The sequence below is a fragment of the Lissotriton helveticus genome, chromosome 1_2 (assembly GCF_964261635.1).
Source record: "Lissotriton helveticus chromosome 1_2, aLisHel1.1, whole genome shotgun sequence".
NCBI classification, from domain to species: domain Eukaryota; kingdom Metazoa; phylum Chordata; class Amphibia; order Caudata; family Salamandridae; genus Lissotriton; species Lissotriton helveticus.
This window is the reverse complement of record NC_136058.1, coordinates 164747260-164764035: the sequence shown is the minus strand read 5'-3', so window position 1 is coordinate 164764035 and position 16776 is coordinate 164747260. Positions and strand designations below refer to the sequence as shown.

General features: G+C 44.5%; 1 long non-coding RNA gene across 1 annotated transcript in view; it reads left to right on the top strand.

Moving 5' to 3' along the window:
• LOC144799304 (uncharacterized) overlaps positions 1-16776 on the top strand; it is a 175471-nt gene that overhangs the window by 103579 nt on the left and 55116 nt on the right. The window contains exons 3-4 of the long non-coding RNA XR_013603789.1: positions 1601-1656; positions 1847-1959. This is a non-coding gene — a long non-coding RNA (uncharacterized LOC144799304). The remainder of the gene's footprint in view (positions 1-1600; positions 1657-1846; positions 1960-16776) is intronic.

Sequence of the window (16776 nt, the reverse complement as noted above, 5' to 3'; positions counted from 1 at the left end):
CGAGAGTCGTGTGAACAAAAGGCAATTTATTTTACTCAGTCAGTACGTGCATTCTTAGTCTCATCAGAATGTAGAGAAAAGGAAGAGACGGGCGTGTTCAATAAAAAGGTGTTATTTATTGATCAGTCTCTTTTCTCATACAAGAGAAATGGATCGATATTATTGCAATACTTATAGTTAAGTAAAGTGCATACATTAAAAGCAATAGTATAAAATAATACTGTAAAAACATTGATATGGTTTCTAAGCCATAAGATGTTTTAAAATGAATAAAATATATTACATACACATATACATTTGACTAAACGTGCTCAACTGGTGTTTCTAGATACGCCTACCCCGTGTACCTGACCTAAGCCTAATACGTGGGCGGGAATAGAAAGTTACAGTTTAAGTTAAGTTTGTTTTTGCCAAGTGAATAACTAAAGAATTCTCTGTGAGGGGTTATTCAGTTCTGTACCTGGAAGTTAGGATGAATGAGGAATGGTATCTCTCTCTCTGGTCTCGATATTCCAGGCTGCCTGCGAGGGCTACCCGGAAACGCCGGTGCTGGATTCTCGGCAGGAGAAAGCAGCTTCTCTCAGCGCGTCAGGAAGGCGGGGCTGCTGCCAGCGGGGTCTGCTCTGCTCTTGGCTTCGGCAAGTATGGCTGCTCCGTCTCGTCACCACGCGTGTGTTTGCATAGGGCAAGATCGGTAATATTTATACCTTTAAGGTGCCGAGATTGACGTAAGGATGGACATAGATACGTCAATAAGGATGTCATACGACTTGCTCGTTAGCACATTCTTTTACTGAAGTTCTCGGTGAAATCAAAACAATGGCCGCAGGGTTTTGCCCAGGTTGTCATAGGTTTGATTTGTTATGAGAACTCCGTATGCCTTATCAGGGGCTGGAGGAATATCGCTTGTCTAATTAGATCGCAAGCGTTATGACCTAATCAGATAACACGTTCCTGTGCCGTAGTGTGACTGCGTCAGATAACGGTATCTGCATCATGGGGGTTTTCTGCCTCATGGGCTGACTGCTAGTTAACTTGTTGGTTTGTTTAACTAGAATAGGGTCAGGAATAGGGGGATCGATTCAGAACCTATAGGAATACATGACAGAAGCAGGTGTAAGGATTGACGCAGCATGTTAGGGATAGGGCAGCCCCGAGCCTTGCTGGAGCTGCGTCGCTCTTGCGACACAACTCCGGCAATGCACAGCCTTTCCGACGGGAGATGCAACATGCATCTGCCCATTCGTGCGCCACGGTGCACCGCATTGTAAATGCGGCACATCAGTGGTGGCGCACGGGTGCGCAGATGCATCGCAACTCTTCTGGCACATCCCTGATGATTAGCAGAGATGCGCCAGAATTAGTAAATCTGCCCCCTTGTGTACAACATGTGTCTGATGCTGGAAGAAACAATGAAATATATATTAATTAATATAGAAATATGGGAGAAGGAATAACTATAACAGGTAAGTGTTAAACTGGGCCCACCCATGAACCAGATGTAGCTAGTAGTAATCCTTTCCAAACTGTCAACATAGGTTTGATAACTAACAAAGGAACCTTGACTTCAGGTATTGATAACCTCTCTTTTCCCTCTTAGATGCCCCCTGTAAGGGTATGGAGCGGATGCCCACCACGCCCAGAGTACAGGATCAGGTAAATGAAGGTATAGCCAGGTAAATAGGAAACATAAAAAGGCAGCGCAATGCGCTGTTACCGTAACCACGGTATCTTAGTTGTAGTCTTTTTAGGCACAAAAACAGGAAACATAAAAGGGCAGCGCAACGCGCTGTTACCATAACCACAATAACTTAAGTTGTAGTCTTTTTCTGCTTTTCCGTTGCAGGAACCAGGAAAGAAACACAAGGGAGAACGGAAGAGACGACCACCGGTAATGGACGACTGCCACACCAATGCCGACGAAGTAGTGAGTGACGGGACGACCCGGAAGTAAACTAGGTAAGCGGAATCGAGTCCAAGAGCTGGAACGCGAAGCGCTGTTGCATGAGGAAGGCTGGGTTTTAGCTTGCCTGACCCATTCTTACGCATGTGCGTTCACCGCTGGCGGTCATGTTTGTAGTCCCAAGATCCCGGCCCGGCAGTCGTGACAGGAACAGTCCAGCCCGTATGGTCTCCCCCACTGCCCATGGGACCTCTACGTCCCCGGGGCCCCTTTGTTTTTAAATGGGGGCCTCTTGGACTCCCCCAGACCTTCCCAGGACTTTAAGTTGAATAAATGTAGGGGGGTCTCGCTGACCTCCTGCCACCCGGGTACCCCCACCAACTCTGGGCAAAAAACTAAGAGAAGGGAAACCGTGCAGCCCCCCTCCATGAGCCTTGCATGGCCCTGGGCCCCACTACCATCCAGTGTCGGCTCCTGCTTTGTACCGGGGTGCCCACCCCGGGACACAGAGAGGGAGCTGCATTTTTAGCAGCTCCATCTCTGTGAAAGCAATGCTGGCTCCCGCAGAAGACCGGGAGCCATCTGTGGCCATTGTGTCCTTGAGGCTCCCACCATGACCCCCAACGAAAGCAACTGAGTGGCCTGGGTTGGGGCAGGGCACCTAGAAGAGAGGCTGGGTCCCTGAGGCTGGGGTGCCCGGGGCTAAAATCGGCCCAGGAGGGGGGCCACAAGACCACCCTCTGCTTATTTTAAAAAAGGAAAGAAAAAGGCCAGACCCTGGGAGAAGGGGTCCCCGGGGCTGTCATCGGCCCAGGAGTCGGGACGTGTAGCCCCTCCCATTATTTAAAAAAATAAAATAAAATAAAATAAGAAGGCTGGGTCCCGGGGGATGAGTTCCCCGGGGCTGAAATAGGACCGGTAGGGTCACCCCAACCCCCCTAATTTTACTTTAAAAAAAATAATAAAAAGGCAATGCCACAGAAAGCGGGCCCCTTAGGCCAAAATCGGCCCAAGGAATGGGGGCCACGCTGCCCACCACCACTAATAAATAAATGATAAGTCACTGGGGGTCCATCCTCTTTCTCCACTACTCTGCAAATGCGCCTCCAGGTGCACTACTGGCTGGGGAGGAAGTCCCCTTGGATACTGAGGGTCCTTGGGGGCCAGCAAGCCTTCCTGTTACCTTCATTAAGTCCCAAACAGTGGGATTGCTGGAAGGTCTTCAGAGACCACACCCCCTTTCTCTGCCACTCTACAAATGTGCCTCCTGGAGCCCTACTGTTTAGGGGATGGGGTCTACTGAGGCTCCTTGGGAGTTAACAAGCCCTCCTGTTACCTCCAGTAAGTCCCACATAGAAGGATTGTTGACAGGTCTTCAGAGGCCACGCCCCCTTTCTCCATCACTCTGCAAGCACGCCTCCTGGTGCTCTGGTGGTTAGGGGATGAAGCCCCTTTGGGGGCTGAAAGTCCTTGGGGAGCAACAAGCCCTCCAATTACCTCCAGTAAGTCCCACACAGTGGGATTGCTGCGAGGTATTTGAAGACCACGCCCCGTTCTAAACCACTCTGCAAATGCACCTCCTGACACACTGCTGGTTGAGGGATTAGGTGCCCTTGGATGCTGAGTGTCCTTGGGGGCCAAAAAGCCCTCCTGTTATCTCCAGTAAGTGTAACGCAGTGGATTCTTGAAAGCTGGTCAGATGGCCTGCCCCCTTTCTTTATCACGCAACTACTGGTAAAAAAAACATAGACATTCACTCAAAAAACAAAGGTTACAGGGACATTACAGTTAGGAAATAGAATTAAAAAAACTGAGTGATTCACTGAAAACCCCATAGGTTATAGGGACATTATAGTTAGGCTCAGATTTCACTCGTACAAAGCCAGTGAAATTCAGCAGTTACAGTTGCTTGAACCAGTAAAATTCTGCAGTTATAGTTACTTGATCTAACTATAATTTACACCCCGTAATGCACTGCTTATGACCTGACATACTAAATCACTCATGTCATGGTCAGTGACATCACTGATGACATCTCAAACAACATCACGGATTACATCATCCCCAAAACCACTCACACACACCCACTCATACCCTATGCAAACTCTTGTATGCCCACTCACACACCCACACAACCAATCACGTACCCATTCACAGACCCATACAGTACTCACTCACTCCTACTCACTCCTCCATAGAGCCATTCACACACACTCACTCACTCTTACAGCCACTCATATAACCATTCACTCACCCATACAGCCACTCATAGAACCAGTCACTCACCCGTACAGCCAGTCACATTGCAACACTCACCCATACAGCTATTCACACACCCACTTATTTACCTACACACTCACTTGCGCACCTACTCACACACCCACTTACTACCTATTCACCAGTCCACACAAGCACTTACACATCTGCTCACTCACCATACAGCTATTCACAAAGACACTCACTCTCCAATAGAGCCACTCACACACCAACTAACTTACCCAAACACCCACTCAAACAGCCACTCACTCACCCATATAGCCACTTACACACCTACTTACTCACCAATGCAGCCACTCGCACAGCAACTCACTCACCCACACAGCTATTCACACACCCCGTTATACACCCATACAGAAACTCGCACGCCAATAAACACAAGAAAACGTACAGTCACATAGCCACTCACATATTATATGTAAGAAGTAGTGCACCTAGTATAGTAATTTAACTTTTGTAGTAGTTTAGTATATATGTTTAACAATCATAAACTCTTAAAAAATACTTACACTCACTAGATGATGTCATTTGAGATGTCATCAGTGATGTCACTAATCATGTCATGAGCAGTGCATTGTGGGGGGCATAAGTTAGAGTTGGACCAGGCAACTATAACTGCTGAATTTCCCTGGTTTTGTACGATTAAAATTTGAGCCTAAATTTAAAGTCCCTGTAACCTTTGTTTTTTCCAGTGAGTGTGTGTGTGTGTGTGTGTGTGTGTGTGTATATATATATATATATATATATATATATATATATATATATATATATATATATATATTCTCAACAAGTTTCCCCGGTCCCGGGGATGGGCGGAGTCGCAGACACAAACGGTGACCACTCGCTTTCAATTCAGTTTTAGTGTTTATTTACACAATGGCATCGGGGGGTCAAACAAAAAACAACCAACGCGTTTCGACAGCGTCCGCTGTCTTGATCACGGTCAGTTTCGTGAATGAGGCTCACAGTTTAAAAGGACAAACCAATGTTTGGGTTACACCTCCATATTTTCTTGTACCCGCCCCCATATGCTAAGCATTCTGGGACCAGTAGTTTTTTAATACATTCTGATTTTTATAAACAAAAACATTAATTATTTCTGCAATTTCTACTGAATTACAAAGTTTATGAAAAGACTTATGTCATAATTGGGTACAATTTCGAAGGTTTATATATGTCCCCAATATTATGTCTAGGGTGAGTTCTGATTGAATTCCGCCCTCCAGTGGGCTATTCACCAATGTGCCTGTAATTGTTAGTTATTAAATTTTACATCCATACTGCCCTCCAGTGGGCTTAGTTGACAGGCATTTATGTGACAATGATTTCCTTTATGTGAGCTATTTACAAGGTGGAAAAAAGTGAGGTAGTGAAAATTAAAAGGGACAATTAATTAAAATGAATAATTGGTAAACAGGATGCTATTGGAAGGTTCAGTAGTTCATAGTTACGGTTTTCATTCTTTTAACAGTCTTTTTACAGTCTTTTTACAGGTGTATATATAGTTCTTCTGACTGGTTAAGCCCAAAAGGTGTCATGGTTCTGAAGCTCAGAATATGTTTCGACTCTTTTTGTCGAAGAGATTTTTCATGGTGACCACCCCTTGCTGATAGGTTCATAGTCTCAATGCCCCAAAAGCGGAGTTGTTTCCAGTCCCCATTGTGGCTCAGCTCCATATGCTTGGCAACTGCATTTGCCCTGTCCTTGTTAACAGTGGCCCGAACATGCTCCAATATACGTTTTTTTAACTCGCAGATTGTACTGCCAATGTATCTGAGTTTACATGGACACTCGATCATGTATATTGTATATTTGCTGTTGCATGTGATGCATTGTTTGATTTTCCAAGTTTTGTTATTTGGCATGATTATTTCAGTCGTCGGTTTTGCAATTTCACAGCACTTGCAGTTGTAGCATTTGACAAAGCCCTTCGTCTGTAGCCATTGCTTCTTATTTGAGCCTGATTGAAAATGACTGTGGACCAACTGATCCTGAATGTTTCTGGCCCTCCTGTATGTTATTGTAGGGTGGGTTCCCATTCTTTTGCCTATTACCGGGTCCAGTTGTAGTAATTTCCAATTTCTTTTCAGAATTTGATTTACTTGCTTGGTTTCACTACTGTAGTCCGTAATAAATCTGATTGGTTCATCCTCAGTAGGAATATGATTTTCTTTCGGCAACAGACAGTCCGCCCTTGAGATTTGGTTAGCTCTTTCCCAGCATTTTTTTATGGATTGCTGATTGTATTGTCTTTTGTGAAAACGTTGTATAGCCATTTTACTCTGTTTTTGCCATTCTTGTTCCTCACTACATATCCTTCTTAGGCGTAAGAATTCCCCGTAGGGGATACTCGATATGAGTGATTGCTGATGGAAGCTGGTGGCCTCTAATGTAGCGTTGGTTGCAGTGTTTTTTCGGTGAAGGGTCGTTTCAATCCGGTTGTTCCTGATATAAATTTCTGTGTCCAGGAAAATGGCTTTGACCTCACTGATGTTGAAGGTGAATTTTATGCCCGGGGTGCTGCTGTTTAGTATTTGGAAATATTGTAGGAATTTTTCCTCACCACCATTCCACACTATAAACAGATCGTCTATAAATCTTTTCCAGACGATAATATGCTGCGTGAATGTTTGAAGGCTCTCGTTCCATGCCATCATTTCCTCCCACCATCCCATTGCGGTACAGGCATAATTCGGGCTAAAGGAAAAGCCCATGGCAGCTCCATTTTTTTGCTTATACAGCATATCTCCGAACATGAAAGTGTTGTTGCATAGCAAGTAGTGAATCATTTCAAGTAACATGCAATTATGATGTTGATAATGAATATTCCGTTCATTGAGGACATGTTTGCATGCATTGAGACCCATATCATTATCAATGTTCGTATACAATGCGATTATATCCATTGTGATCATGATAAAACCCGGTTGCCACTCAATTTGTTCCAGGTTGCACAGGAAATCGGTAGTATCCTTTATGTAAGATTTTAGACCCTTTACATGAGGACTTAGGAAAAAGTCAATGAAATTCGACAAAGGTTCCAATAAAGAGCCATTGGCCGACACAATTGGCCTCCCTGGTGGTTTAGTGGCATTTTTATGGATCTTAGGTAAGAAATAAACAGTAGCTGTTTTGGGAAAGTCAACTGTTAAATATTTTTTCTCGTCCGAATCCAAAAGTTCATCCTTTTCCCATTGGTTTATTTTCCTGTCCAATTCTCTCTTTATCTTGTCAATGGGATTGCTGTTCAATTTCTCGTAATATTGTGGATTATTCAGTTGGTCCATTGCTTCCATAGTGTATAATTTACGGTCCCATAGGACTATGTTCCCGCCCTTGTCCGCTGTTTTGATTTCAAAGGTTTCATTGTTGCGTAATAAGGCGAGAGCATCCCTTTCATCTTTGGATAAATTGTCTCTGGTCTTATTTTTGAGATTTATTTTGTATAGGTCGTGGATGACTGCCTCCTGAAACATGTCTACTTTATTTCCAGGTGTTAACTGGGGATAGAACTTGGATTTAGCTTTTAGTCCACTAGTTCCTGCTCCCAATTGCGGTAGTGCTGTCTCCAAATTGATTTCATGGCCCTCTTGAGCATTTAAATTCAGTAATGTCAAATAAGCCTCGGACTCCTTAGCCAACAGGGTGGATGTAGGTTTGGGTTGATTTTTTAGTATTTTAGGTCTGTTTTTTCTTTCAGCAAAGAATTTCGCAAGCTTAATTTTTCGGATATAGAGATAAAGGTCAATTCGTGTTTGCGCTAGATCTATGCGCGCTGTTGGGCAAAAGTTAATTCCCTTCTTGAGTAATGATGTTTCTGCTTCGGAGATTTCCTTTCCAGAAAGATTAATTATTTGTAGTTCCTCATTTACTTCCCCCTCTTTTGTTTCATTAGCCTTGTCTCTGTGCCAATTTTTTCGCTTGTAACCGTTTCGCCTTGTGCCCCTCCTTGTGTGGGCTTTGTGAATCCTGATTGCCACGATCTCCCCCTTCCTCTTGCTCGACCACGTGCATTTCTTTGCACCCCGCGGTTTTGTTCCCATGTCTGTTGTGATAGGACCAGGCGCATATCCCCTAAAAAAACCTTTTGTCGAGGATCTAGGTTGGCATCATCCTCACTTAAATCTGCTGATGTCAAAGATGCCATACTTGACGATGAACTGGCTGTATTTGTTTTGGGGGCTCTGAAGGGGTCATATTTCCGGGCGAACGTAAATATGCGTCCTTGCGCATAATCATTGGCATCCCTCTCAAATTTTGTTTGCTTTCTGATTCTAACTTCCTCCTCGTGTTTTTCTATTTGTTTGTTTAAATCCTCTTTGAATTTTGTCATTTCGGTATTCAATTTGAGACCATCTAGTTCTTTTTCCAGTGTTCGCAACTGATCCTTTATTTTATCAAGAGTTATGTCGATATGTTTTACCAATATCTTTAATAATCCCAAGGAAGAGTTAATTGTGTATTCGCCCCACTCCTGAAGCAATTCATTCGAGACATCCTGCTGGTTTGGCATTATTAAAATTCGTAAGCCACGAGGCACTCTCTCCACTTCCAAATATTTTTGTAAGGAGATTAATTCCCATGATTTGTTAATCTCTTTTTTGTTTAATTTTTCCCAGAGGCGTAATTTGTCCTTGAAGAGATTAACAAATCATGGGAATTAATCTCCTTACAAAAATATTTGGAAGTGGAGAGAGTGCCTCGTGGCTTACGAATTTTAATAATGCCAAACCAGCAGGATGTCTCGAATGAATTGCTTCAGGAGTGGGGTGAATACACAATTAACTCTTCCTTGGGATTATTAAAGATATTGGTAAAACATATCGACATAACTCTTGATAAAATAAAGGATCAGTTGCGAACACTGGAAAAAGAACTAGATGGTCTCAAATTGAATACCGAAATGACAAAATTCAAAGAGGATTTAAACAAACAAATAGAAAAACACGAGGAGGAAGTTAGAATCAGAAAGCAAACAAAATTTGAGAGGGATGCCAATGATTATGCGCAAGGACGCATATTTACGTTCGCCCGGAAATATGACCCCTTCAGAGCCCCCAAAACAAATACAGCCAGTTCATCGTCAAGTATGGCATCTTTGACATCAGCAGATTTAAGTGAGGATGATGCCAACCTAGATCCTCGACAAAAGGTTTTTTTAGGGGATATGCGCCTGGTCCTATCACAACAGAAATGGGAACAAAACCGCGGGGCGCAAAGAAATGCACGTGGTCGAGCAAGAGGAAGGGGGAGATCGTGGCAATCAGGATTCACAAAGCCCACACAAGGAGGGGCATAAGGCGAAACGGTTACAAGCGAAAAAATTGGCACAGAGACAAGGCTAATGAAACAAAAGAGGGGGAAGTAAATGAGGAACTACAAATAATTAATCTTTCTGGAAAGGAAATCTCCGAAGCAGAAACATCATTACTCAAGAAGGGAATTAACTTTTGCCCAACAGCGCGCATAGATCTAGCGCAAACACGAATTGACCTTTATCTCTATATCCGAAAAATTAAGCTTGCGAAATTCTTTGCTGAAAGAAAAAACAGACCTAAAATACTAAAAAATCAACCCAAACCTACATCCACCCTGTTGGCTAAGGAGTCCGAGGCTTATTTGACATTACTGAATTTAAATGCTCAAGAGGGCCATGAAATCAATTTGGAGACAGCACTACCGCAATTGGGAGCAGGAACTAGTGGACTAAAAGCTAAATCCAAGTTCTATCCCCAGTTAACACCTGGAAATAAAGTAGACATGTTTCAGGAGGCAGTCATCCACGACCTATACAAAATAAATCTCAAAAATAAGACCAGAGACAATTTATCCAAAGATGAAAGGGATGCTCTCGCCTTATTACGCAACAATGAAACCTTTGAAATCAAAACAGCGGACAAGGGCGGGAACATAGTCCTATGGGACCGTAAATTATACACTATGGAAGCAATGGACCAACTGAATAATCCACAATATTACGAGAAATTGAACAGCAATCCCATTGACAAGATAAAGAGAGAATTGGACAGGAAAATAAACCAATGGGAAAAGGATGAACTTTTGGATTTGGACGAGAAAAAATATTTAACAGTTGACTTTCCCAAAACAGCTACTGTTTATTTCTTACCTAAGATCCATAAAAATGCCACTAAACCACCAGGGAGGCCAATTGTGTCGGCCAATGGCTCTTTATTGGAACTTTTGTCGAATTTCATTGACTTTTTCCTAAGTCCTCATGTAAAGGGTCTAAAATCTTACATAAAGGATACTACCGATTTCCTGTGCAACCTGGAACAATTTGAGTGGCAACCGGGTTTTATCATGATCACAATGGATATAATCGCATTGTATACGAACATTGATAATGATATGGGTCTCAATGCATGCAAACATGTCCTCAATGAACGGAATATTCATTATCAACATCATAATTGCATGTTACTTGAAATGATTCACTACTTGCTATGCAACAACACTTTCATGTTCGGAGATATGCTGTATAAGCAAAAAAATGGAGCTACCATGGGCTTTTCCTTTAGCCCGAATTATGCCTGTACCGCAATGGGATGGTGGGAGGAAATGATGGCATGGAACGAGAGCCTTCAAACATTCACGCAGCATATTATCGTCTGGAAAAGATTTATAGACGATCTGTTTATAGTGTGGAATGGTGGTGAGGAAAAATTCCTACAATATTTCCAAATACTAAACAGCAGCACCCCGGGCATAAAATTCACCTTCAACATCAGTGAGGTCAAAGCCATTTTCCTGGACACAGAAATTTATATCAGGAACAACCGGATTGAAACGACCCTTCACCGAAAAAACACTGCAACCAACGCTACATTAGAGGCCACCAGCTTCCATCAGCAATCACTCATATCGAGTATCCCCTACGGGGAATTCTTACGCCTAAGAAGGATATGTAGTGAGGAACAAGAATGGCAAAAACAGAGTAAAATGGCTATACAACGTTTTCACAAAAGACAATACAATCAGCAATCCATAAAAAAATGCTGGGAAAGAGCTAACCAAATCTCAAGGGCGGACTGTATGTTGCCGAAAGAAAATCATATTCCTACTGAGGATGAACCAATCAGATTTATTACGGACTACAGTAGTGAAACCAAGCAAGTAAATCAAATTCTGAAAAGAAATTGGAAATTACTACAACTGGACCCGGTAATAGGCAAAAGAATGGGAACCCACCCTATAATAACATACAGGAGGGCCAGAAACATTCAGGATCAGTTGGTCCACAGTCATTTTCAATCAGGCTCAAAAAAGAAGCAATGGCTACAGACGAAGGGCTTTGTCAAATGCTACAACTGCAAGTGCTGTGAAATTGCAAAACCGACGACTGAAATAATCATGCCAAATAACAAAACTTGGAAAATCAAACGATGCATCACATGCAACAGCAAATATACAATATACATGATCGAGTGTCCATGTAAACTCAGATACATTGGCAGTACAATCTGCGAGTTAAAAAAAGTATATTGGAGCATGTTCGGGCCACTGTTAACAAGGACAGGGCAAATGCAGTTGCCAAGCATATGGAGCTGAGCCACAATGGGGACTGGAAACAACTCCGCTTTTGGGGCATTGAGACTATGAACCTATCAGCAAGGGGTGGTCACCATGAAAAATCTCTTCGACAAAAAGAGTCGAAACATATTCTGAGCTTCAGAACCATGACACCTTTTGGGCTTAACCAGTCAGAAGAACTATATATACACCTGTAAAAGACTGTAAAAAGACTGTTAAAAGAATGAAAACCGTAACTATGAACTACTGAACCTTCCAATAGCATCCTGTTTACCAATTATTCATTTTAATTAATTGTCCCTTTTAATTTTCACTACCTCACTTTTTTCCACCTTGTAAATAGCTCACATAAAGGAAATCATTGTCACATAAATGCCTGTCAACTAAGCCCACTGGAGGGCAGTATGGATGTAAAATTTAATAACTAACAATTACAGGCACATTGGTGAATAGCCCACTGGAGGGCGGAATTCAATCAGAACTCACCCTAGACATAATATTGGGGACATATATAAACCTTCGAAATTGTACCCAATTATGACATAAGTCTTTTCATAAACTTTGTAATTCAGTAGAAATTGCAGAAATAATTAATGTTTTTGTTTATAAAAATCAGAATGTATTAAAAAACTACTGGTCCCAGAATGCTTAGCATATGGGGGCGGGTACAAGAAAATATGGAGGTGTAACCCAAACATTGGTTTGTCCTTTTAAACTGTGAGCCTCATTCACGAAACTGACCGTGATCAAGACAGCGGACGCTGTCGAAACGCGTTGGTTGTTTTTTGTTTGACCCCCCGATGCCATTGTGTAAATAAACACTAAAACTGAATTGAAAGCGAGTGGTCACCGTTTGTGTCTGCGACTCCGCCCATCCCCGGGACCGGGGAAACTTGTTGAGAATTTACAGCGGTGGGCTCTACTGCAGGAGCAACGCGACCAAGAGAAAGAGCGCCTAACGAGGGGGAAGTGAGCCAAGCAGTGTGAAATATATATATATATATACAACAAAACAAGTCAGTCCACAAGGTTGAAGTAAAGCCACACAAAGTTTAATAGGCATATTCGAAATTTGCATCCATTTTATTATTATTATTATTATTATTAAATTACACTTGTGTAGCGCTATCTACCCGGAGGCCTCGTAGCGCTCATGACTGACACTTTATTAGCGCGGGCTCAGGGCAGATCAGCGTACTTTCGCATACAAGTGTGTTTTAAGGGTTTTCCTGAAGGAAAGATGGTTAGTGGTTTCCCGGAGGGATAAGGGGAGGGCGTTCCAGAGCCTGGCCGCGGTGTGTGAAAAGGAGCGGCCACCCCATCGAGCCTTCTTGACTCTGACGGAGGTGGCCAGCTGGAGGGAGCCAGAGCGGAGGGAACGCAAAGGGACATAGGGGGTAACCAAGGTCTGTAGAATTGCGGGGCCAGTGTGATGGAAGGCCTTGTGTAGAATACACATAGCCTTGAACTGTACTCTCGCTGCAATAGGGAGCCAATGGAGTTCTCTTAAGGCATTACTAGCTGACTGCCAGCGAGGAAGATTGTAGAGAAGGCGGGCCGCACTGTTTTGGGTGACTTGGAGCTTTTGAATAGCAAAGGAAGGGGCTCCCATAAAAAGAGCGTTCCCATAGTCCAGGCGCGATAATATCAGGGCCTGGACCAGGATCCTCCTGGCCTGAAAAGGGAGCAGAGGGAGCACCTTCCGCAACATCCTCATCAACCCAAAACAGGTGGCTGCAATCTTAGTGGCTTGTACCGAAAAGTTCAAGGCTGAGTCGAACCAGATCCCCAGGCTTTTTATCTGGGGCTTGGGAGTGGGGGGCTCACCCAGACATGGTGGCCAGATGGATGCAAAAGCGGAGGGGGAAGAATTCCCCAACAGGATGACGTCCGTCTTCTCCCCATTAAGTTTTAAACAGGAGGATTGCATCCATCTGGCGACCGCCTCCAGACAGGGACCTAAGGTGTGGGACGAACCCTCCGCGTGGTCTAAAGAGACCACCAGTTGGGTATCGTCCGCGTAGGTGACAATACGCACACCGAAGGGTTGGACTATCCTGTCTAGGGGCTCCATGTAGGCATTAAACAGGGTGGGGCTCAGGGAGGAGCCCTGAGGGACCCCACACCTGAGTGGATGTTTAGGAGACACTGCCTCACCCTCAAAGACCTGGAAAAACCGGTCGGTCAAGAAGGACGTCAGCCATTCCAGGGCCGCGGCCGACACGCCCATGTCCGTCAGTCGTTGCAACAAGGTGACATGGTTAACCGTGTCGAACGCGGCACTCAGGTCCAATAGGATAATGGCGACTTTCCCACCCTGATCCAGCACAGCTCTTGCTTCTTCCGTGACCGCTAGAAGAGCAGTTTCTGTCCCATGTAGCGGACGAAACCCTGTCTGAGAGGCACGCAGGAGACTGTTTGACTCCAGATAGTTCGTTAAGGTGTTATTTACGTGCCTCTCAAGCAGTTTGCTCAACCAGGGGAGCAGGGAAATGGGACGATAGTTTGCAAGGTTACTTTGGTCAAGATTGGGCTTTTTCAGCAGCGCTCTTACCATTGCGCACTTCCATGGCGGGGGAACGGATTTGGAGGAGATGGAGATGTTAAGAACATCCAATATGATGGGGCGGATCATATCCATAGCCAATTTGAGAGTTTGTGGGGGTGCTGGATCGTTGGGAGATCCAGAGGTGACTTTAGCAGTCAGTTTATCTAGTGCCGGAGCATCCAAGAGTGGAATTGTGTCTAGCCTACAAGAAGCTAAGGCATCGGAGGTTGGGGGGGTGCAGGGTTCCAGCTCATTATTGGCATCCCCAAATGAGGAGTATATTGTTAAAATCTTTTGAGAAAAAAAGTTAGCCAAATCGTTGCAGCGGTTTTGAGCACCCTCAGTATCGGGGCATTCGGCAGGAGGGGAAATGAGGGATTTCACAATTTTAAAAATTTCCCTAGGGGCATTGGCGGCTGCTTGAATTCTGCTGTCGTAAAAGGAGGTTTGTGCTAGTTTTATCTCCTGTTTATAGAGCCTAATATTGGCTCTATATTCATCCTTCCTGGTTTGGGAGTAGTCCTGTCTCCAAGCTCTCTCCTGCTTACGACAGGCTAATTTCATGATCTTAAGTGCGGGTGTGTACCATGGAGCAGCTTTTGTTTTTTTTGTAAGATTATTGTTTTGAACAGGAAGAACCATATCAAGTGAGGAGGTGATCCAGCCGTCAAAATTGTTGGCTGCTATATTGGCGTGCATCACCTTCCCAGGGGGGTCTCTAGCCACAGCAGCTTCCCATGCAGGGAGGGAAAGAGAGGACCATTTCCTAGCTTGGTGTTTGGCGAGACAGTGGGCAGAGGGGAGGGTGTTTGTGCGCCAAATGAAAGGTATCACAAAATGATCCGTCCAAGGTAAAGGGATGGGGGGCTCCACTGTAATGTCGTTAATATTACTAAAGACAGTGTCGAGAAGATGACCTCTGTTATGCGTTACATGAAATCCCTTTTGATAGAGGTCCAACGCTTGAAGATTAGCACAAAGCGAGTTAGCAGCAGTATCGAGAGGATCATCGAGGTGCAAGTTGAGATCCCCCAACAGGGTAAAATTAGGTGAAGATAAAATGACACTGGCAGCTAGCTCAGTAATCTTAGTAATAAAATTATTGAGGGCGCTAGATCAGAATGCCGGAAAAGGTGATAGTGGGGGAGAGTTCTAGCGAAAATTGAAAACTTTCGCAGGTCGATGATGTGGTGGGGGTGATTCGGCACTTGTAACTGTCCCGATAAACAATAGCCAGTCCACCACCTCTCCCAGTTTGGCGGTCCAATCTCTTAAGAGTGAATCCTGGTGGAATAGCCCCGACAACGGCCGGGTCGTTGTCTGCCTGAAGCCATGTTTCTGTTAGGAAGAGGGCATGGGGATTAAGCTCTTCAATCAGTAGGCGCAATTCGGTGTGGTGTTTATTAAAAGACCTACAATTTAGTAGGAACATTCTCCACTCCTGAACAGAGAGTGGACGTCGATTGACGCAGATTGAGGGACTCCAATTACAGTTTTTACAAATAAAATCAGAGAGAGTAGGAAGGAACATGTGATCACATGCCGAACTAGTAGCGTGACGTAGGGCATGGAGTGTGAAACAGTCATAGACCAGCGTGGGTACAGCCATGATAAGCAGATCTTACCACAGGTAGCAGGAAGCGTCTGGACGCGGACTGGCGCAGACTGGCTTCTCTCTGGCGCCTCTCCGGCACGTCTCCGGCGCTACCGCTGCGCGGGTGAGCGAGGGGCTAAGTAGGTTAGGCGGAGTGGGAGACTAGCGCGTCAACCCACCAAGTATGGCCGCCTCCAATGGAGCAACCAGGAAGTGGTGCTGCTTGCCTCCCTCCACAACAAACAGCACTGGTAGCTGCGGTGGACCGGGGAGTGAGCGAGCACACAACAAGTAATTAATTACACAATGCACAATGTTTTTAAAAACGGTCTAAAAACAATTATTAGCAGGACTACAAGAACACGCTTGTAGCAGTCCTACTTGCTACCAAGCGCTAGCGCGATAAATTTGTAAGTCAATTTCGAGCGCGCTTCTGGCCGGCCCTTTAGTAATCAGGGCGGAGTGGGAGACTAGCGCGTCAACCCACCAAGTATGGCCGCCTCCAATGGAGCAACCAGGAAGTGGTGCTGCTTGCCTCCCTCCACAACAAACAGCACTGGTAGCTGCGGTGGACCGGGGAGTGAGCGAGCACACAACAAGTAATTAATTACACAATGCACATTTCACCGCTTGCCAGCAGATACACAAACAATTGTAGTCTTTCAAAATGATCATCGGCCTGACGCGTTTCAGGATCGTCTCATCCTTTCTTCAGAGGCATAGTTGAGAAGAGTAAGAAGCAGCTTTTCTTCGCGCACCTAAATAGATATTCCCAACACCTGCCACAGTGGGCGTGGCGTTATGCAAGGCCTTCTGGACAATGCAATGCGCTGAAAGTCCTCCCCAAGTGGGGTAGCTTCCCAAGTCTTACAAATTAAACCTGTATTAAAGTTCCAAGTGGAA